Below are 23,792 nucleotides of genomic sequence, written 5' to 3' on the forward strand. Positions count from 1 at the left end.
GCAACATCCTTGAAGGGTCTTTCATGAGATTGCCTGAGGCCTCTGTAGCAACTGCATCAGCATTCAACTTCCCCTCTTCCCATTCCTTCCACACTCCCATTTTAGTGCTGTTGTTCCTGAGAACAGTGCTAAATACACCTTGTGCATCCACATCTTAGAGCCTGTTTCCCAGGGAACCCAGCCTTTGGGTGTTGGTGGAAATCTTGTTTTCAGGAAGCAGAACTTAAAATGACATTTTGGAGCTGGATTACCTACAGGTGAGCTAGAAACAAGGAGCCTATCACTGATGGAAAGTAGAATATCATAGCCATTAATATGCTGTCGGACCACAATTGCTAAAATGTTCAATAGTGATAACTTTGAATAGAATTACTGTGAAGAGACTGCACCAGCTAGAATGTATTTCTTAGACTTTGAGAGGCAGGGGATATAATAATTATAAGGCTTTTTTTTTTTAATGCAGAATAGTAAATAGGCTTGCTTATTGGTCAGGGCCTGGGAGAAGAAAGATGAAAAATCTGGGACATAGACATGTGGCGAGGCCTACAGATGAAGTTATGGGAGAGGTATGATATGGTGCTGTGTTCCCAATAAGTAGAAATTGTATGCCTAGAGTATTAATTGCCCTTATTTGCCTCACTCCTAGTGACTCTCCTGGATTATTTGTGCTTCCTGACCCTGAAACTCTAATCTCTGCTGTTTTAGATGTTGCAGTTTTCAGAGGTTGAATACTTAAAGGAGTCTATGGTGCCACCTGGTCACTTTGGACTCTTCGTGCCAAAAGCTCTGTAGTCAATTAAAAGAGGGACTATGCTGGCAAGGATAAGGATAATTGATCTTGACCATCTGGAGTAGATAGAATTGCTTTGACAGAGTGGGGGCTGAGAAGATGGTATTCACCACCATATTAATCTCCTGAGACATCTATTTGACTTCCCTTGCCCAATTTTGAAAGTAAGCAAGCAAATACAACACCATTGATTTAAAAATACATGAAGTTCAGGAGACTTAGGAATCTCTGGTATGTAAATCTGGATCTTCTCAATAGGTAAGCCACCTAGACTAGCAGAGATTTTGGGCAATGGTAAAGGAAATCTAAAACATAAAGTCGAGTGAGAAAATAATGAATAAATATTTGCGGCCATGAGGTCAGTTGTGGTGATGGGGATATTTTTGTTCCCTAAACCTTCCTCTTATAGATTGTCCAGAAAAGAAACCAGCCAGAATCTTGGAGAATATATTCCCAGATCAAGTGAAGTTATTATGCAAAGCAAATAGATCCCAACTATTCAAAAGATAGACTGTATCAGATGTTATAAATTTGTGCTGGATCCACCTTCAAGACCAAAGTACTCAATACTCTATCTTCCAGGAATGATGGTTGCAGTGGTTGCAATCATAGATGAAACTCAAGAAATTTCCCATAGTCAAAGGTAACAGCTTCCCTACAGTTTCAGCCACTCTCAGGGGCAGCTGACTCCCCCAAAACTGGTCCATCAGATGTACAAGGACCCAATTTCCTTGCTCCTATTTGGGGTATCTCTGAAGTGCCATCAGCTAAGCCCTCTGTTGCAACTGCATTGCAGTTCGAATTGTTTCTCAGCCTAATCCGGCTTCCTTCGCTGATAAATGAGATGGATAAATGGCAGAATGGCAATTATGAAAGTGCACATTTTGATCACAGGCTAGTCTTCATTGAGGATATGTATATCCTTTAAAATCAATCTTTTCTTAAGTATTCCTTAGAAAAACCTTCACGTACTCTCAGGTGTACAGATACCCAGTTTGAAGAGACTGATCTATTTCACCCACTATTATGTGCTCTTTACATTTATAATCCTCATTATAAATAATTTTGTGAAAACAAATTAAAACAGTAGATAGAATTAGTCCTGGAATAAATAGTTTGTTTACATTTCTTTTAAATGTTTTATCAGATATGACGATATACTTACTTGCCTGGTCTTGCATTATGTCAGACATATGCATTTTATTTCAAAGTTTATATCAAACTATCGCAACACATGCCCTCTGATAGTCAGCCTATCATTTTGAAATGAACATATGAAGAATGCATGTATAAAAGATATGCATTCTATTGAACTAGATGTCATTTGAAATAAAATTATCAATGGAAGAACATAAAGGTAGTATGATTCAAGCAACCTATTTTTATAAACCAAATCCTTTGTTCTTGCTTTAGGGGAAAGACTAAGAGTGTTTCCAACTCAGGCAACAGGGTGATATTACGTATGACTAGAATCTCACTAGGCAGATGTGCAGTCACTGTAAATGCTGATAATGTTCTTGTTTAGTACAGAGTGTTTATAATTTCTCATGTAATAAATGACAGCCTGTGACAGATTTCTCCCAAATAAAGGTCAGATTTTGCACTAGCCTGTCATAATTGATCTTTGCACAAAAATAGAAACAGGAAAGTCCCAAGAATTTCTGCAAAAATATCTTTCAAGAGTCCCTTTCTTTTCTGTAGACTGTCTTCTACATATAGGTTAAGAATTTAAGCTTTTTTTAATTCTTCCTACTATATAATAACACATTTTCAAAACAAGTAATATTTTTAAATAAATTTTTCAGGGATATTTTATGATGTATATTCTTTTAATGAAGATGTCCGGTGCTTCTGGAGAATTAGCATATAATGAATTAAGTCAGTCAGCTCTGAAAATGAAAGTCATAGTCATCTTCAGAATTGTAATAAATAATTATAGGTCATCTGGTGCAGTTATTGTCAACTGGGGCAATCCTGTTAACATTATGGGATGCGTAGGAGAGGTCTCCACAATAACTGAGTGTCCTGACTGAGAAACCCAGATCTAGTGTAATCTTAGTGTTTTAGGTAATATTCAGACACATTTTCAAGAAAATCATTTTAGTTTTTAAATGATTCAGAGCCAAGGTCCTGCAACAACTTTAGAAAGCAAAGTTTCATTATATTAACATTTAATGATAAAGGATGTGGGAGGTATGTAAATTTTCCATAATAGTTTTAGAAAGGAATTTGAATTGGTCTAAGTTTATAATTTCTGAGTTATTTATCTTTGCTACTTAATTTGGAAACAAATAAATATAAATATAAATACTATAACTATATCTAAATGATCTAGCTAGTAATTTAGGGCAATCTTTTGTTTTGTAAACCCTTCATAATTTATGCAGATTTATGAAAGCTCGTCTGCCCAGATCTATTCAACCCATGAAAAGAGAAATACAGCATTCTTGTGACTTACATAATGTTAATACCAATTCTGTGTTTTAAAAATGTAATTATACTCTACTGTTTCTATTTTCTTTTCTCAACATCCATTACTCTTCTTTTTATGTTTTTAGTATTTACCACTTTTAATGAGAAGTGTACAGGTATGTGGTTCAATTTACATTCCTCATACTATTATCTGTTTTCTGTGGACCTACTTATTTTTTCTCATTTTGTCTACCTTTAGATTTTAAAAATAATTTATAACTTATAAAATTGTTTTCCCTTCTACTAACTTACTATATACATGTGTGTATGTATGTATATAATTTTACTATTATTCTAGAGATTAAAACATTTAACTTTTACCTGTTACAGATTCAACACAAATTGTTATTTTCACTGGTACTGCTAGAAACTCAGAATATTTAATTCCATTTACACCTCTATATTTTATGTTACTATTCTAAAAAGTTTTAAAGCCATAAAACCACCACTGTTATTTTGTACCTGAATTTACTTTATCATATTCATTCATATTTACTGTGTTTTTTGTTTTTTCATTGTGCTCTCCTTGAACATGTGACTTTCCATGTGGGGTCATTTTCTTCAGTGTGAACAAATCACTTTCAAGTTCATAGTCCAGGTTGTCTGGTAAGAAAATGCTATTAGGTTTTGTCTGAGCCATTTTATCTTACCTTTACTTTGAAAAAAAATTTTTTGAGTATAGAATTCTAGGTAAGTACTTACTTCTTTTCAGCACTTAAAGAATAGCATCCCATTATATTCAGATTTCCATAATTTCTGTCAAGAGAATATTTGCTGTCTTAATATCATTCCCTTGAAGATAATACACTTTTCTCTAGCTCCTTTTAAAATATTCAATTTGCTTGATTTTCAGCAGTCTTATTGTTGTGTGTCTCTAGGTGTAGTTTTCCTAGTATTTATTTTTGCTTGTAGTTTGCTGAGATTCTGGAGGCCTTCAGTCAGTTATGGAAACTTTTCAGCAATTTTTTTTCATTCCATATCATTTTTATCCCTATTCCTTTGTCCACCTGGCACCAAAATTGCAGTTATGTTAGACTTTGTTACATTATTGCATCAATATTTAATGTTGTTTTAGATAGTTTCCATTTTTTTCCTTGTGTTTTAGTATATATTCTATACTTTGCTGGTCTATTTTTCCATTTACAAATCCTGAACTCAGTTGTAGCTAATCGTTTATTAAACCCATTTAATAATTATTAATTTTAAATAAATATTTCAAAGTTTTAAAATGTCATTTCTAATGAATCTTAAAAATCTGATGTAATTCATCTTTTACATTATTTTTCTATGTCATTCTCTACTTGTTTATACAAATATCTGTGCCATATTCTTGTCTGTTTCTATTGTACATTTTTAATCTTGTTTTATAGTTACACAGCTCCATCTTTTGTTATATCTAATAATTGTTCTATTGAATGTCAGAGATACTGGGTATTAAAAATATAGATATTCTTGTTAATGGCATCTTCTTCCAGGGAGTAGGGCTATTGGCTGATTGTCTTAATTTACTAAGTTTGTGCTCATAGAAGCTGGATCTGGTAGAACTTGGTCTAACTTGTGTTAGCGTTGCCCATTCTTTATTTCCAGTAGAGAGTCTGATGTATTCCATGCAGTTCTTTTGCCTTGTGGGTAGGGGCCTACCTTCTTGATTCTTTGCCTCCTAAGACCTTCAAATCTATGCTCTGCTTTTAAAGAGATTTTATCTCAGGTTTATAGAATGTTATTTTCCTCCATAAGTGAAAATAATATAGTGGTAGCTGATTAATTAAATCAGAAACTGTACTCAGTAGAGTTAGGGTTTCAGCTCTTACAAGACTGTCTAGTATATAGCTGCTGGAAATGCGCAATGGTACAAAATTTCTGGTATAATGAAAGGAAACTTGACACTATGTAACAAAATGACACCAGCTGCAACCTTTTATTCAGCAATGCCATTTCTCAGAATTTACCCTGAAGATACACTTCGAACAACACAAAAAATATATATCCAGGTGATTAATTGCTGTATGTACATGAGTATTTTTTGTTATTGAAAAATATTAGAGGCTACTTACATTTTCCAACATGAGAAATTGATCAATTTATTTAGCTTATGTAGATATATGAAATGGACTGCTGTGAAGGTGTTAAAGAATGAGAAAGATGTTTATGAACAGATATGGTTTGATTTCAGGAAGTTTTTTGATGAAAAAATGTAAGGACCAAAATACATATACAGAATGTTACAGCTTATGTAGAAAAGAAGGAGCATAAGAAAACATACATATTTGTTTATCTTCACAAAAGAAACACAGGAAGAATTTACTTACATACAGTGGGTGGTGGGTAAATGAGTAGAAGCATGTATTAGAAAAACAGTCTTTTAAGTATATTTTTGTATAGTTTGTGGCTCTTATAAGCATGTTTATATACTCTAAAAATATAGACTAAGTCAATAATGATGGGAAGAAAAATATATATATTTTATATATAAAAATATAGACTAAGTCAATAATGATAGGAAGAAGGAAAAACATAAAATAGATATGAAACTGAAACAAATTAACCAAAATTAATTTCAAACAAGTAACATAAACACATTGAGAAAGAAAGAGGAAAAAAAACACTTCAGGAATACAAAATTTGACTATGTCTGATTCCTGGGTGGGACAGTTAAAATGGAGAAAAATGCAAATAAATTCTGAACTCTTTTTTAATGGGTTTATATTTCATAGTGGTATGATTGAAGTGATTCTTAAACAAATTTACTTGTATTGCAGACTGAGAAAATAAGTCAATGTGATGATACTTTGGGGAGCCACAGTCCTCAATTGTGGAGTATGCAATACACATATACAGAATGTGGGAGACAAGAAAAATCCATGAGGGCATGTGTTGGAATTGAGAATATCAGCTTGATTCCATTACTTCTAAAATATGTATATATGTATAGTGTGTATGTTTGTGTATGTGTGTACATATGTACATGCATATGTCTAAATTCATGTATTTGCCACCTTTGTCCACAAAATGGACTTAGAAATAAAAGATAACTCAATACCAATGAGTATAACTAGTTTCCAGATCTTAGTTTCTATAATATAACCTATCATTCTCCAGTTAAAGGAAACAGAGCTCATTATCAACATGGCTGATCTTAGGCCTGGGACAGGATAGATATAGAATGATTCTGGAACATCTCATTATTATAGGAAGTAAGGAAGTATGCTAAAGCATCATATAGTCACAGGGACACAGGAACTAGCCTGAAGGTGCTCTAAATGGCTCAAGATAGGATACTTTGAATATCAGAATGCTGAAGGAGGATGCTGGAGTGAGGACAATGTAAAAGTGGAAACCCATGATCCATACTAATACTAAGCAACAATGAAATAACCAATGGGGAGCAGAGAGAACTTTTGCTTACAGTAGAATTCCACAGTCTGTAGAGGGAGTTCTGGAGATGGAAAATCATCCACCATCATAGCAAAAATTGGCTCAGGCAAGAATCAATGGATTATAAATACAAAGAAGAGTTTGATGAGAGGCAGAATATCTGCATGGCACAAAAATTTATCCCTATATGTTGCTTATTTTCCACAGGAAAAATAGCACCTATATAGATGACACCTTGATTTGGTAATGAAAATTAACATCATCAATAATGGGCAGATGGATATTGTGAGTCTTCAGATGTGATACTCTGAGGACAATAATACCACATATATAAAATCCCTGCTAGGAATCTATAACCTTAATTTAATCATTAAGAAACATCAGACAAAACCAAAATGAAGAACATTCTATGAAAATAAAAAATGATGTGGAAGTTTACTTAAAACAAAATCAGTGAAGCAAAATACAGTGTGAAACTAGAAATAATCCAAATTGGAGAAGACTAAAGAGAAAGGGCAATGAAATGCAACACTTGACCTTAGATTGACCAAGTATATTGGTTTGAAAAAATACTATAAACAATGTATTGTGTCAGTTGGAATATGGATTACATATTGTAGAAAAGCATCATATTAATATTAAAATTACTGAAGTTGATAGGTATATGTAATTATGCTAAGATTATTATTCTATTTTAAAGTTAATACTAGTATCATTTTAATTGTGATATAATTGACATATAATATTGCTTAAGTTTAAAATGTATACATGTTGTAACATATTGATTTGATAGGTTAATATACTGCAATATGATTATTACTGTAGTATGATACTTTCATCATGGTCCCATAGTTATTATTTATTTTTTGTAGTGAGAATATTTAAGATCTAGTCTCAGAAATTCTGAAATATATACTACAATATTATTAGTTATAATTATGATGCTGTGCACTGTATCACCAAACCTTTTTCATCTTCTAACTATATAAGTTTGTACCCTTTCAATAACATATTCACAATTTCTACCTGCCTCCTTCACCCCTAATAGCCACTGTTCTACTCTCTTTTTCTGAGTTTGACTTTTATAGATTCCACATATAAGTGGTATCAATACGGTGTGTCTTTCTCTGTCTGACTTATTTCACTTAGCATAATTCCCTCAGGCTCCATCCATGTTGTCACAAATGGCAGGATTTATTTCCTTTTCATGGCTAAATAATATTCCATTGCATATATATCACATCTTTATCCAGTCATACATTGATTGGCACACAATTAGGTTATTTCCATATCTTGGCTACTGTGACTAATGCTGTAATAAACATGAGTTGCAGATATCCTGTCTATATCCTGTTTTCATTTACTTTGACTATATACCCAAGTGGGATTGCTGGATCGTATGGTAGTTCTATTTTTAATTTTTGGACGACTCTCCATACTGTTTTCCATAGTGGCTGCGCCAGTTGACAAACAGTGCGTGAAGGTTCACTTTACTCTGCATCTTTGCCAGTACTTGTTATTGTTTTGTCTTTTTGAAGATAGCCATCCTAACAGATGTGCAATGATATATCATTTTGGTTTTTATTAAATTACCCCAATGATTAGTGATGCTGACTAGCATTTCATGTACCTCTTGCTCTTATTCGTAGTAAATACACCTTGAAATATTAAGGAACAAAAGTCTATGATAATCTACAAGCTGAGATTATGCAGTTTACAAATGTATAGTAAACAGTACTCTCTAAACAACTTAACCAAGCTGAATTATTACACAGACTTCTTAGACACAAACGTTTTCAATTTAAAATTTAGAGATAAATTACTCCATTTAAAAATTATACATCCATAGCCTATTTGAACACTCTTGGAATTCCACACAATGTATAATATTGCCTCCATATAGTAGTGGGGTTTTCTTCCCCTTTAGGAATTTAGTCGGTTCCAAACTTTCCATATAGCAGAGGCATTTATTGATGCTCAGTTATCTTGAAAATAAAAATTTAAGTACTTTTAGCTCTGTACAAATTATTCTACCAGTAAATACTCATTTTCTCTTATCTTTTCAGCTTTTTCTCAAACACCATACATGTAGTCAGACTTTATCTATTCACCCACTATCAGTTTACAGAAATCCTCTATTTATGTCAAGTTGTATATATTCCCTCAGTTTCCATCCACTTAAAAAACAAACAAAACCAAACAAAACAAACAAAAAACCCTTAGTCTTCATAAATCAGGATATCATAGTACTGCAGAAATGATGAAAAATTACAACCTATGTTCAAGTGCTAGTAAAGCTATTCCCACAAAAACACTAGTAGGAGGCTGAATAATACAAATGTCGTAATGTCCATGGGAAGTGGGGACACAAGGAAACAAAACGATTTCAAGGGCTACCAGGGAATGCTAAGTGGTTGAGTTTTCTTTTAAACAAATCATGTGAATTTTAAAAATTTCCTGTATGTAAGGGCAGATTCCTTAGTTCATGAAACTCCTTTGATAGCTTAATTTACTTCATCTCCTAATTTAACTACTCATGGTTATTTACAACTTTCGGGTAACCCCTGTACTATTAGTGAACTGTTGTATGAATTTAGTTTTAATACGGCCTTTTGAGTGGGTGAAATATATATATATTTCAAAAACAAAGACTGTGTATTTGCATTACCAGATTCCTTTGTTTTTTCACATGATACTAGATAGCATAAATCTGTTGTTAAATAAACGATATTACTGCAATCAGCATTATGCAACTAGAATGGCAATGTATGGAATTCCTAAGTATTAATTCCTAAGTATTAATAATTGATACCTGAAATTTTCTTGAGAAAAAGTTTTCTAAGAAACTTCAGGGAAGGAAGTATACCAGCATTCTCAAAGTTGAAAGGAATATCAAGCATTGTAAACACACAGGAAAGGAGAGAAATAACAAGTAAACATACATAGCATGCATTGAGCCCGGTATCTGGTTAAACACTTTCTGTGCATGATTTCATTTCTGCCCCAGAAAAAAAGCTCTTTAATTCCTATTTTGATTCCATATTTAGTTTATGGAATAGTAACAATTAAATTTTATATCTAAATTACTTTACGTAATCTTGTTCAAATGCTTCTATAGATGGAGAAACTGAAAACCTGACAAAGCCCATGACTGAGGACATTCAGTGGTAGAGTGGTTTGCTGGATTTCACTACTCCTGGGTGATACAATTTTTTTTAACAGTATTGTTTGAAAGACCTTTAAATCAAGAATCATTTAATAACAAGAGAATTCTCCCATATCAGTAATGAAACAAAAGTTTTCTAAAGTAGACTCTTCCTAGATGTTTTCATTTATACAAGAGGACAAGCTTGTTTTCTGATTACTCCCAGGATCCCAATGCCTTATCCATTCCTGGGGACAAATCAAAGAAGAAAAATGGAAGGTCACCTTTGGGTCACTGCTATTCAGTTTGCTGTGCCAAGCTGAAAACCCAGGCCATTAAATATGAAAATCCACTCATTGTCTCAGGCCTGATTGTATCCTGTCTTTCAGATCAGACTCACCATAGTCATAGCAACCCTAATGGGCGGATGTGCATTGGACCACATCATTTGCACGGTGTCTTTAACTGAGAAAAGTTTTGTTGAAAATATGTGTGATTAATGCCTTCAACTATTATCTCTAATTGAACAGACATGAAAGGGGGTCACTTTGTCGGCCTAGATAAGCCTATTGCATGGCTATTAAAGGCATATTCAGCCCTTGCTGAATTAATCTATTATTGCTTCTTGTCTTTGGTAACCATAACATGTTGTTGGAAGGCTGTGCAAAATTTGAGTAACTGTTTGAAACACAGCTCCAGTAGTCCTCTAGACATGGGTATAAGAGAAGAGAGGAAAGCTGTTTAGTGCATAATTGAATGTGCTGTGCTGTTTGCATTGGTATTAAGCAGCAGTACTTTATTTTAATGTGTCTATATCAGAGTGATGCATCACCTTAACATCATTGGCTACTCAGCAAGTTTCACGGAGTTTCTCTGTCAGTAATATAACTAAAAGAGATCAGTAGAGAGACTCAAACTCTGTGTCAGGATGCATACATACATGTGTGAATGTGTGTCTGTGTGTGCGTGTGTGTGTGTGTGATAGAGAGAGAGAAAGATAGCATTCAAATTGTGCAAAACCAAGAAGTTTTTCATAAATATGCTGCTGAGAGTGGGTCAACATCTACCTATTTTGTGTAGAATATGACTAATGTGAAGTACAGATTTTGATAAATAAATCCTTATGTATTGACCCGTATTAATTGAAAAGAATAGTCTGTCTGGCAAAACGTTGAATCCTGGAGGAACTTGAGCTATGATCAGATGGGCAAAGAATGATTCTTATGGATACTTAAAATAAAGGCAGCTGTGTCTAAAACAGGTATAAACAAAAAAAAAAGTGATTAATATGTTCTGTTATTTGGAGTAAGAGCAAATTCTGCTCTGTTATGTGAACAATGGCATTTATGATAAGTCCATCTGTTGACCAATAGAAAATAGAGTGAAATTAAATATCACAAGTTTAAGTTGCAGGAGAAATAAGATAATTTTTTAAATAAATTTTAATGTATAATTTTTCATGTCAAATATGGTCTTTTAAAATCTATTAACATTTAATTGGCTATCCATTGATAATATAATAGAATTAAACCTACACATAACACATTAACACTTATGTGAAAATACATTTCAAAATTACCAAAGGGCCAAGATATAAATAACCAGATATAAATTTTTGGTAATAAATCTAGGAGAATTTAAAAAATAATCTTAGAGTGCTGGATGTCCAACATAAGTTTCAATTTTCTGAAATAAAATGTTGTCAGGAAGTACATAAAATTCAAAATTTCTGTATAAAAAAAGTTACATAACTAAAATTAATTTAAAAATATGAAAGCCTGCATGAAATACTTATAGAAAAATGTGTTCTGGGGTCACAGTATATGAAATATTCTAACATTAAAACATCATATTCAATTTAAAAGAATAAAAAGCTGTGAACATTTATTCTTAAAAATACTTAATTTTATTATCTAACTTTGCCTTTCTAACAAGCAGAAAAATGAAAAAAAAATCAATCACGTATTATTTTGCCCTAACAGAGCAGCAAAATTTTATATCTGTTATCAGCTAGATAAGGACATTTTTATATAATCCTGGTGCCAAATAAATTGACTAAAGCATTGGATGGGGACATTTTTGAGTATTCTATGTAAAATTTAAAATAAATATTTTCACTGAAGCATACATTCAACATGAGAAACCTGTTCCATAGAAATACAACTTCTATTTCTTTTTAAAAGTCACATGCAGTTATATTAATAGCAGTATTGCTTGTCATTATGACCAAATGGAAACAATCGATAGAAAGCTCCATCAATAAAAGTTAAATCACAGAAAAAAAGTTACCCTTTGTAAAATTATGCAGCCATTCAAAAGAACATACATTAAAATGAAAAGATTTCTAAGACATTATAAAGTAAAAAAAAAAAAACAAATGTGAACTGTTGCTCAGTTTATGTAAAGACAATCAGAAAGGTAGAAAATCTTTGTACATGGGCATACATATACATAGAAAGGGATCTGAAATATTCTAGAACAAATTATAAATAGTTATATATGCTTGTCATTATTTTTAAAACTCACTCTTCCACATACCTGAGTTACCATCAGATCCTGACTTTACAACTCCTTCCTCTGTAAACTTGAGGGAATTTCCTGCTTAAGTTCCCTATACATCAGTTACTTTATCTTTCATTGCTGATATGCATATATATACATATTATATATATATTTGCACTGCTCAAGATCAGTATACATAATATATATATGCAGCAACTCTTCTACATTAACTTATTACTTCAAAAAACTTTTGTAGATTTTTTAGTATTTTCTGTATACACTATTGTGTTTTCAGTGAACAAGAAGCTCTTTACTGTTTACTTTCCAAACTGTGAATTTTATTTATTTTCTCTCTCATTGAGCTGACAGGCCCTACAGTACAATATTGAAGAGAAGAGGTAAGAGTGGACTTGCATGTCTTCTTGCTGACCTTCAGTAGAAACATTCAGTTTTTACCATTAAGATATTAGCTGTAGATTTTTTATTTTCATGCTTATTGTCAGATTAAGCATGTTATTTTTGCTTTCTCATTTGCTAAAAATTGTAGTCAAAGATGGGTGTTGAATTTTGGCAGGTATTTCTCTGCATTTATTGAGAAGATAATATGCTATGTGTTATTTTTATTAATATAATAAATAATCATTAATCGATACTTGGAAGTTAAACCAATCTTAAATTATTGTGATTAGTGCTACTTGGCCAAGGTTTATTGTCCTTTATATACTACTGTATTTGATTTGCCAATATTCTGATAGAGCTTATGTAGCTATGTTCATAAGTGATATGGTTTCAGACTTCTTTCCTTGAAATCTTTTTTTCTCGGTTTGAAATGAAGTCACACTGGACTCATAAAATGAGTTAGGAAGTGTTCTTTTCTTCTCTATTTTCTGAAGATTTTGATCTATTCCATAATATTTCCTAATTATTCTTCAAATATGCTTACTGCCTCTAGTGATGTCCCTTTCCATTTCTGATATTGGTAATTTTTGCCTTCTCTCTTTTGTCTGCTTCATTAGGTTAGCTATTTTTCTTCCCATTTTATCAGTCTTTTCAAATGCTCAACCTTGGATTTTATTCATTATCTTTAATGTTTAACCATTTTTTGTTTTAATAACTTCTACCTGTATTTTTTGTTTCCTTTTTTCCACTTATCTTGGGTTTAATTTGATTTTTTTCTAACGTAAGGTAGAAACTTAGAAAATTTATTTATTCTAACATTAACATACAAAAAATATTTCCCTCTAAACAGGTCTTTAACTTCATTACGGGAATTTTGATATTTTAATGTCTTTCTGTTTAAATCTTTTCTAATATCCTGTGTTATTTCTTCTTGAATACAAAGGCAGTTAGTTCAGAAGCACGTGGTTTAACATTTGTGTATTATTCCACTGATTTTTTCCTGATTTTTGTATATAACTTAGTTCTGATATGATTAGAAAACAAGCACTGTAATTCTTTTAAATTACTGAGAATAATTTTATGCCCAGCATATATTCTGTTCTAGTAATTCTTCCATATACTATCTCAAAAAATGTGTATGGCTATAGTGTTTTATAGTTGTTGATTTGTCCAAGTTGGTTGATAATAGTTTTCAAGTCTTTTCTTTCATTACTGATTTTCTGTCTGGTTGCTCTGTCAATTCATACAAAAAGAATATTTAAATATCCAATTATTATTGTGTTTTTGTCTATTTTTGTTAACATGTATTGTAGAACTTTCTTAGTGCAACTACACATATTTTTTATATCTTCTTGCCCATCTAATTGTCTTGTCGTGATCTTTCTTTGTATGTAGTGATATTTATTTTTTGAAGTTTATTGTGTCTGCTGTTAGGATGGCCACTTTAGCTCTCTTACATTTACTTTTTGCATAGTCTACCTTTTCCATTTTATTTTACTTTCAGTCTATCGCATTTTTTGATTTAACATATTTCTCTTTGGACTACTTATAACTTTACCTTCAGAAAGATTAATTTTGTTTTTTGGAACACAGTGTTCAATCTGTTCACACTTTAAATAACTATGTATGTGTTTGGATTTATGTCTATCATTTGATTTTTTTCTATTTGTCTCATCTCCCTTTTGTTTCCTATTTCTACTTTACTGATACCTGTTCTGTTAAATATTTTACCATACTATTTTAATGGCCCTATTGCATTATAACTAAATTTTTGTGCTATTTTTAGTAGTTGTTGTAAGAACTTTAATATGCATATTTTACTTACCACAATTTACTTTGTTAATATGGACTTTATCCTAGTCATATCCTACCAATAATGGCTCTACCTCCTCCATTCTTGTCCTATTGCTGTCATACATATTAAAATCCATATATGTTGCACACTCAACAATACAGTTATATGTGTTCCTTTAGACAGTCATGTATCTTCTACAGAAATTAAAGAAATATATTCAACATATATAACATATATCTAATGGAACATTTTACATTTATAATCTTTATATCTATCCACATGTTTGCTTTTTACATTGCTCTAAATTGCTCCCTATGGATCTGAGTTACTGTTTGGTGTCATTTTCCTTCAGCCTAAAGGAATTCCTGTTGGTGTTTCTTATATAGTATGGGTCTGTTGGTTATAGATTCTTTCAGTTTTTTGTTTATGTAAACATGTCTTTATTTTGCCTTTAATTTGAGGGATAATTTGCGAAGTATAAAATTGACTCATTTTTATTGTCAGCACCTGCAGCATGCCATTCCATGTCTTTTGACATCAATATTTGTTGATAAGAAGATAACTATTAATTGTATCGTTGCGTCCCTGTGATGTGTTATTTTTCTCTTGGTGCTTTCAGCATTTTCTCTTCTTATGTTGCCTTTCAGCAGGGTGGTATAATGTGAATTTCTTTGTACTAATACTCCTTGGGTTCCTGTCTCCCTAGAGTTGGACTTTTTTAGCATTGAGGCATTGCAAAATCTGGGCAAAGATTATGCCCCAAACCTAAAGGCATGAAAGGTTCACCTTTGTTGTCTGAGTTGCATTCAGAGACAGAGCAAATTTGCACCTTTTTTCTGGTTTTACATTTTAACTCGACTCCCTACATCTGCTGTGTGCATGCATATCTTAGCAGTAAGCCAGGGTTGGGGATAGGTTAATATCACAGTGCTTCATGGCTCTCTCACGTCGAAAATCTCTGCATTAGATTTCTCACTGCTCTTCACCTGCCCTGAACAAAGTCCGTTACTCCTAGAAGAAAAAGCTGTGGGTTTGGGCACCCTTGGTAGGGGAATGAAAGCTCCATCAGGTAAGAGGATCACAAACCCATGGATCTTATACAACACAGTAGCAGTTATTTTAAGAGTAGACATAGTGAGTCTTCATTCTTCACTGATTCCATATTTGTAAATTTGCCCACTCACTAAAATTAATTCATAATAATACTCATGGTCTTTGGCGCTTACTCACAGTCACATGTGGAGTGAAAAACACTGAGTGGCACACATTCCCAGCTGAGATCAGACAAGGTAATGCTCTGCCTTCCTGTTTAAGTTTTTTTTGTGTGCTTTTTGTTGATGATTTCACTGTTCAAGTGCCCCTCAAACACAGTGCTGAAGGGCTCTCTAGTTTTCCTAAGCATGACAGGCTGGGATACACCTTACCAAGAAAGTATAATTTTAGTTAGACAGACTTCATTCAGCCATGAGTTATAGTGCTATTGAGCATGAGTTCAGTGTTAATGAATCAAGGTATCTTTAAACAGAAACCAACATAAAATAAAGTGATATACTTAACTGTTGATAAAAGTTGTGAACAGAGGCTAGCAGGACCTTAACCCTGTATTTCCCTTAAGGGCAGTGATTCAGTATCCACCTATTCAGTGTTCACAGCAACTTTCTGGAACATAATTAATGATAAATAACAAGACTCAGCTGTACTTCTCAAGTGATTGACATTTAAATTCACCTTTAATCACTTTCCAGTGTTCCAGTATTGTTATTTATGGTAACTTGGTTCAGTCATATTCTTTTCTGTTGAGTAGATTTCTTCAAACTTCTCATGTTGCCGTTTCTGGAATTAGAGCCTGCTGCTTATTTTTTTCAGTATTAACATATTAGATGTTATATGTTTCATAATTTAATTCTTACATGCTTTATTTACTTATATTGTTAGGTATGAAAATTATATTGAAAAGAATGATTTTTGAGAGATTTTGTATTCTCATTTGGTAATGTAGCATTCATATACAGATTTTTTTTCACTTTAGACATTTAAAAAAGAAGTCTAAATTGTTTGGAATAATTGCACAGCAAAATATTAACTTTTTATATAAATTTTTCTTTAAAATATATATAACTAGAACATATATTTCAAGTGTAAATAAACTAATAAAGTGAATAATCTTATTATGGTACATGGAAAAATAATAGAACATTATCAGAACTTCAGGAGCACCCCAGATTTCCTTCCTCAGTCATGAACTTGATCATTCCCCCAGAGTTAACAGTTCTGTGATATTAATCACTTTTTAATTTCTTTAGTTTAGATTGATGTATGCATTCTAAAACAATGTCTTTTAAATTTGTTTCTGAAATTTGTAACAATGGACTCAGAGAGTATATACTTTCATTGTATCTGGCTTCTTTTGTTCAAAATTATATTTGTAAAATTCATCCAAATTGTTGCATGTAGATTTAGCTTACTCATTTTTATTGTCATATGATATTCCATTGTATAACTATACCACATATTTATTTAATCCATTCTACTGTAGGTGATCTTTTGGGTTGTTTCTGTTTATTGTCTGTCCCAAACAATGCTGCTGTGGATGTACTGTGTGTATTTTTTGGTGCACTTGATGGTTTATCTAGAAACTATACATAGTGGTAGAATTGCTGGATCAGAGGATATGCAAATCTTAAAATTTAATAGATAATGTCAGAAGTGTTCCAAAGAATATGGTAGTTCATGATCCTCTGCATCCTTGTTGCCAGTTGATATTTTTAATAGTGATATGGTCTTAAAGTTTTAACTTGCTTTTCTTTGATTATGAATTTGATTACATATAATCTCTAATATTACTTACTTCAGCTTCCTTTTAGAAAACCCTCTTTAGAAGTCTTTGGAAATTTTTTTTTAAATTTGAGTTAACATCTTTTTTTTTAAACTGGTTGTAAAATGTTCTCATATTTTGGACCCTAGTTCTTTGTTAGCTTTTTTCATTTATAATATTATCTCCTATGTTGCCATTGGAATTTGTATTCTCTTTATGTTACCTTTTGGTGAATGTAATTCTTAGTTTTACTGTATAGTAATTTATTGGTCTTTTACTCTGTGGTTATTGTTTATGTTTCTTGTTTAATAATTCTTTCCTTGCAGCAGGTTATTGAAAATATTCACTCTATTATGTCCTAATTATTTTATACTTTTACCTTTTCTTTACTTGGAGTTGGTTTTTTAATATGGCAGGGTGAGAGGCTGTGATTTCATTGTATTTCTTATAAATACCCCTTGCCCTATTACCATTTATTTCACAGGGTAATCTGTTCCTATTGATCATTTTTAACATGTCATCTTGTTCATACATTAGTATATACATCTATCAATCATTTTTTTCTATTTCTTTGTTCCATTTACATGGGTAATTTTCTACAATTGAAAAAATACATCATCTTATCACAAGTTTAATATTGTCTTGCTGTTTTCAGATTAAATGTTTCCACCTTGTCCTTTTATTAGTAAGTGACTTGATTATTATTTTGCCTTTAGAGTCAGATCTTAATTTTATACTAAAAATAAAAAATCTGTGGATATTTCAAGTAAAATTTTATTTAACCTATTATGAATCTTGGGAAATTGCCATTTTCACAATATTGAGTTTTCCAGTCTAATAACATGATATATCTCCCCATTTGTTTAGTTCTTCTTCCATTTTTATCTATAAATTTATATATTTTATCTGAAAAGCTTGCACAACCTTGAAATTAACTCCTATGTCTTCCATATGTTCAGATCACTGTACTTTATTTCTGTTTAAGTATCATTATATTTGTATCTTATCACTTCCTACACTACACTGAAAGTATTTTTTTTATATGTGTTTGTCTCTCACACTAGATTTGTAGTCTACTCAAGGACAGGGAATATGTCTCATACATTTTTGAGCCTAACACAGTTTCTCATTTGGATTCTCAGGAAACATATGTTTATTAAAATGTGACAAATATTCAGCCATATGGAAATGGTTGTGACCATTTATAAACCATTTAGCATTATGTCATATGAGAAATGATTATACAGACGGTCATATCATGGAAACATATCCATGGCATTTTAAATAAACAACTTGGAGTTATCCTCATCTTCCCTGACTCACATCTCTCATTTACTCCATCAGTAGATCACGTTGGGCTTAGTTCTTAAACTACACTTAGAAATCATACTCTTTACCTCTACCCTCTGCCCTATACATTAGTCCAAATTTCTTTTATAGAGGTATCACAGTAATCATTTAAAAGTAAAATGAAATCAAAAGAATACTCTTTTTAAAATACTCTAAATCACTTTTCATCCACTCTGAGCAGAGTAAAAGTCTTTACAAGTCTACAAGACTATAGATGATCTGGCCTTGTCTTATCTCCAAATGCATCTATTATATTTAGCATCACATACTATTTTTCATCTGTATTGACCTCCCAGAGGTTCCTTGATCACACTTCTGTTTCAACTCTTTGTGCTTACTCTTCCTTCTAAATTGGACGCTTTCTAGATATTCAGATAGATTTATTCCTTGCCTCCATTAAGTTTTTGCTGAAATGCCATATTTTCAGTGAGGCTTTCCATGACAAATCTACCCAAAATAGCTCTGCTCCATCTTCCTCCACATAAACTTCAATCTTTATGCTCATTTCCTATTCTACTTTCCTTACAACTCTTATTACCACTAAACATCTAACATGTCTTTACCACCCAACATGTGTAAGGTTATATGAACACATTTTGTGTAATGTACTTATTTATATTATTTATTGCCTGTCTTCCCCTACTTTAGAATGTAAGCTCCCATGGTAGGGAGGTTTTGATTTTTGTTTGTCTTTTGTTCACTTCTGTGTCTGGTACTGAGAATAGTTACCTGGCACATGGTATGATTCAAAACTTATGTTTAAATAAAGTTATGTAAATGAACAATGTTTGAAAATTATTTTAACTGGTTTAATATGAAATTATAGAGAAGATTTTTGTGTGTGTTCCTAAATAATATGCTATGACAGTTTTTAGCCCTGTACTTATTATCTGAGCTGTTGCATGAATGTATTAAGTATCTCACAAAATATGGATTACAAATAAAATAATAGATATAATTGATACATAAAACATAACCAATAAAGTGAATAATGTGACTTCTCTATTTACATTTTAACAGATAGAGTCATCAAACTATACTCTTGAGGGAAAAAAGCAAATAGCTGAAGCATTTAGTATATCCCAGACATAAGTGTTATGTCAGTTTGCTATTTGGAAGTCATTTTTATAATGCCACATGTGCTTGAAAGGGATTTCTCTTTAATTGTCATCATATTTGAGATACACAGTGAGAAGCCCATTAACTATGACCTTGCCAAAGAAAAAAACAGAGGAATAGTAGTTAGAATGATAGAATCTTTCTTTGGAATTACATAGTTGGCAATGAGACCAGATTTTCCTAGATCATTAATAACATATGTTCTAGTGCTTGTCCTTCAATTACTTAAAAAAAAAGTTTTAACAAAATCAAATTTGAAAGTCTTCCTTTAAAATGTCTGATCAACGATTACTGGCATATAAACCAAAAATAAATTATAGAAAATTATTTTACAAGTTCAAAATATAACTAGTATTTTAAAATTTTAGATTACTGTTGATGCAACACCAACTGTCCCAAACATTTTGAGTTAAAGCTAATTTATTATTTCTCCCAATTCAGCTGTTTAGCCTGGCATTTCTTCTTTTGGTTGCACCTGGGCTCACTCACATGCCTACCTTCGGCAAGAGGATCCGCTGACCTGGGAGATTAAAGATGGCTTCACTCACACGTCTCAGAGCTGCTGCTGGCTGACTGTCCGTTTGGGTGCCTCGCTTCTTCTCTACAGAGCCTCTCAACTTACTGGAGGTAATAATGGGGTTATTTATATGTGGTTAGAACTGTTTCAAGAGGGGCAAGGTAGAAGTTGCAAAACCTTACAAGACCTGGGCTCCAGAACCCACACAATGTCTCTTCTACAACTGTTTATTGTTCAAAGCAGGTTATAAGGGCTGCCAGGATTTAAGGGATTGGGGAACAGGCTCCACTTCTAACGAGAAGAGCTATATGCAATCTATGGCTGTGTTTCATCTACCATAGTACCATAAGCCAGTTTCATCAAATTTTGCAGTAAGCTCTTGAGTCTCAGGTGGCGTTTAAGAGTTGTAACAGCTTGCAGATTTAGATAGAAGGTAACTAATTTAATGACAGATTGAAAAATAGTGAATATAAGAACTCAATGTGATGAACAATTACATAGTTCATTGTTCTACAGCCACTTGGTTTTATGATTTATTTTACCAGAAAATGAAGTAAAATAGAAACAAAACAGTTTGTCAAATCAAAGTGGAGGTAAAACCAAAGTTTTTTGCACAGTGAATATGTTATAGATTTGACTGAATTTCACTGTGGTGGTTAATGAGTAGAATACAAGTATATAAAGCATAATCTTTTCTCACACAGATTTTCCATTCACTAAGGGAGGATAATATACAAATATATCAAATGGCTCAGACTTCCTTTTCGGTGTGTAGTGCCTTGCTGTGCTAATAGTATAGCAACCAGAGGATTAGTTACTAGCATCAGCACCTGTGTCAAATCAGAGACAAGATACAAAGCGTAAGATGAAATCAGCAAATTTGAGCAGGATTAGATCAGTAGCGGCTAAGGTTTAAACAAAGTGGGGTAAGAACCCAGGAGAAATGATTCGTAGGCTAATCACATGCAGCTGGAAAACAAACTGGAAAAAAAAATCCTTTAGGATCAGATACTTTTGATGGTATTGGCAATGTCTGTGGCTATTAGTTTAACTATGCCAAGGTCAGTTAGGGTTGCTGACATTATGCAGACATAGGAACAGACATACAAACACACTCTCTCTCTCCTCTCTCTCTCACTTAAGGGCTAAATTTAGTCTTAAAGGCAGCCTGAAATAGTCTTGATCTTCAAATTTTAGTGTCCATTGGAATCACTTGGAGTGCTCGCTGAATGACAGACAGCTGGGTCCCACTCCCAGTTTCCTCTGGTTTACTAGGTCTGGGGTGGTGCCTGAGAATTTGCATCTCTGACAAGTCCCAGGTGATGCTGCTGGTGCAAGAAACTCACTTTGAGGAACATTACCCTGAATCAAACCAAATCACCACAACAGCCTTCAAATGTTATGCCCTAAATGTCAGGTTATCCACACCCAGGATACCAGAATCTCTGTTAGCTCTGACATCACTGCTGCTCATTAGAGAAGCGGTTGTTTTTTAAACTACCACAAAGGTCTCCTCTGCAACACCATCCCGGCCTTTATAGTCTCACTTCAGAAACCTTTATATAACATTCATATCCTTGAATTATAATTGGTTTGTATGTTTTTCACCTCTGTTATGAGATCATTAAAGGCAAGGAAACGTATTATTTGTCTGAATCCTCACATTTCAATGTTTCTGAAGGAATAAATTTGGAAAACTGTAGTACAGTGAAAAATTAAAGTGTCTATGATAATTTATCACGAGAAAGGAGAAGGAATAGTGCTACCCAGAGGGAAAGGATTTCAGGCAGAGAGAAATTTACTGAGTAAATTCATATAATTGGGGAAAGATAGTCTATTTTAGTTAGCTTGAAATAACTTTGCCAAAAATATCAGAATTTTAAAATTTATATTTAAAATAAGAAAGTATTTCAGACAATGAGATACTAGATAATCATCATGAACATCTGTTCTAATATATGGCCGGTGTTCAGCCACTTCCTTTGATAACAATTCTGAGTATGTCCTTGTGCATTAATAATGCAGTGGCTAGCACCATCCATTGTTACTTGTGCCTCTTTTTGGAGTGACTAAAAAGCAGAACGAAAATCTATGTCAATATTAAGTTTAAAAGTGCTCAGAATTAGAGGTTAGAGATTATAACAAAATAATCTAATTTATAAATGTTCAGAAATCAAATTTATTTAGAATTCATAATATAAGATAAAATCAATAAAGCTATTTAATATATTTCAAATACAAAATATATATACACTAAAAGCATAATATTGACCAAAATTAATAACCTAATAGTTGTTTAAAATTAATACTAACATAAAATATTCAAAATAAAAAACTAACATGAAAATTTATACATAAACTTAACTAATTTTATATTAGTAATATAGTAAATATATAGTAATATATTAAATATAATTATCTATACCAATATAATTTTATTTAAAAATGTGATGTTTAGATAAAGAACATCTATGCTTCTGGCATTAACTTGTAAGAATTTGTATTTGCTCACACATGCAAACATATTTCTGTCAAATTGAGAAATTAACTGTGACTTCAGTGTAGTTGAGGACTATTGAAGTAATAGATATCCATGAGCTAATTTCAGGTATTTTCATCAAGTTCTTTCATCCTCAGGTAAGCCCACATTTTCCCAGCTAATCTGGAAAAAGGTTTTCCTTCCTAATGGCATTAATATAAATATTTGTATTGAAAAATACCAAAAACTGCTGTTTTCAATTTTTTCCAGTCAACTTCATTTTCTTTTGTTTAGATCATCAACTTCATTACTGTCATCTTCATATTCTACTTGTCCCAAAAAATCTTATATTAGAGATACATTTATTCTTGCCTGATAATTCCTCCTTTGTCTTTATTTTTCTTATACTTTCATGTTCTTTTTCCTCCTCACTTTCCTCCTGCTCCTCCTACTTCTTTTTACTTCTTTTGGCAATTACCAAAAGGGTACAGAAAAATCTACACAAATGTACAGAAATAATACATTCCCCTTGCAATACTGTAAAAGTGCATTAAAATATATATGACTATCATCAGATAGAATTTTACACAATGATCCTACTTAGATAAACAATTTTAATCATTTAATCATTAATATCCCCTAAGCATTCAAGGATATGTCTGTAAAGAGAAGGCAATTCACTGGGAAAGAACTTTTATTTGCTTTTCTTATAATATGGTAAATAGAGTTTTAGCAGTATTTGAATATATAATCCCATGCATTTGTATTTTTAAGAAATATAATATTTATCTACTTAGCGTCTCCAGTCACTTATAAGTTATGCTTTACTCTTGAATAATTACTTTGGTTTCTCTTTTTGAATTCTTAATTAAAACTCCCATAATATAAATTCATTATGTTTTTTTAGTTAGCTCATTGTTTTGGCTTCTGCATTTATGTAAAACATGTACTATTTTGGAAAATTACTTCATTGTAATGGTCAGTATTGGAGACCATATTTGCATCTGTTATTTTTTCACATACATAATTTGGTG

The 23,792-nt window shown here is 32.2% G+C and overlaps 1 long non-coding RNA gene across 5 annotated transcripts in view; it reads left to right on the forward strand.

The window, feature by feature from the left end:
• LOC140686569 (uncharacterized) overlaps positions 1-23,792 on the forward strand; it is a 464,075-nt gene that overhangs the window by 227,164 nt on the left and 213,119 nt on the right. For all 5 annotated transcript variants that reach the window (XR_012060402.1, XR_012060398.1, XR_012060399.1 and 2 more), the window contains one exon: positions 20,204-20,389. This is a non-coding gene — a long non-coding RNA (uncharacterized lncRNA). The remainder of the gene's footprint in view (positions 1-20,203; positions 20,390-23,792) is intronic.

This window comes from Vicugna pacos, chromosome 2 (assembly GCF_048564905.1).
Source record: "Vicugna pacos chromosome 2, VicPac4, whole genome shotgun sequence".
In the NCBI taxonomy this organism is placed as follows: Eukaryota; Metazoa; Chordata; class Mammalia; order Artiodactyla; family Camelidae; genus Vicugna; species Vicugna pacos.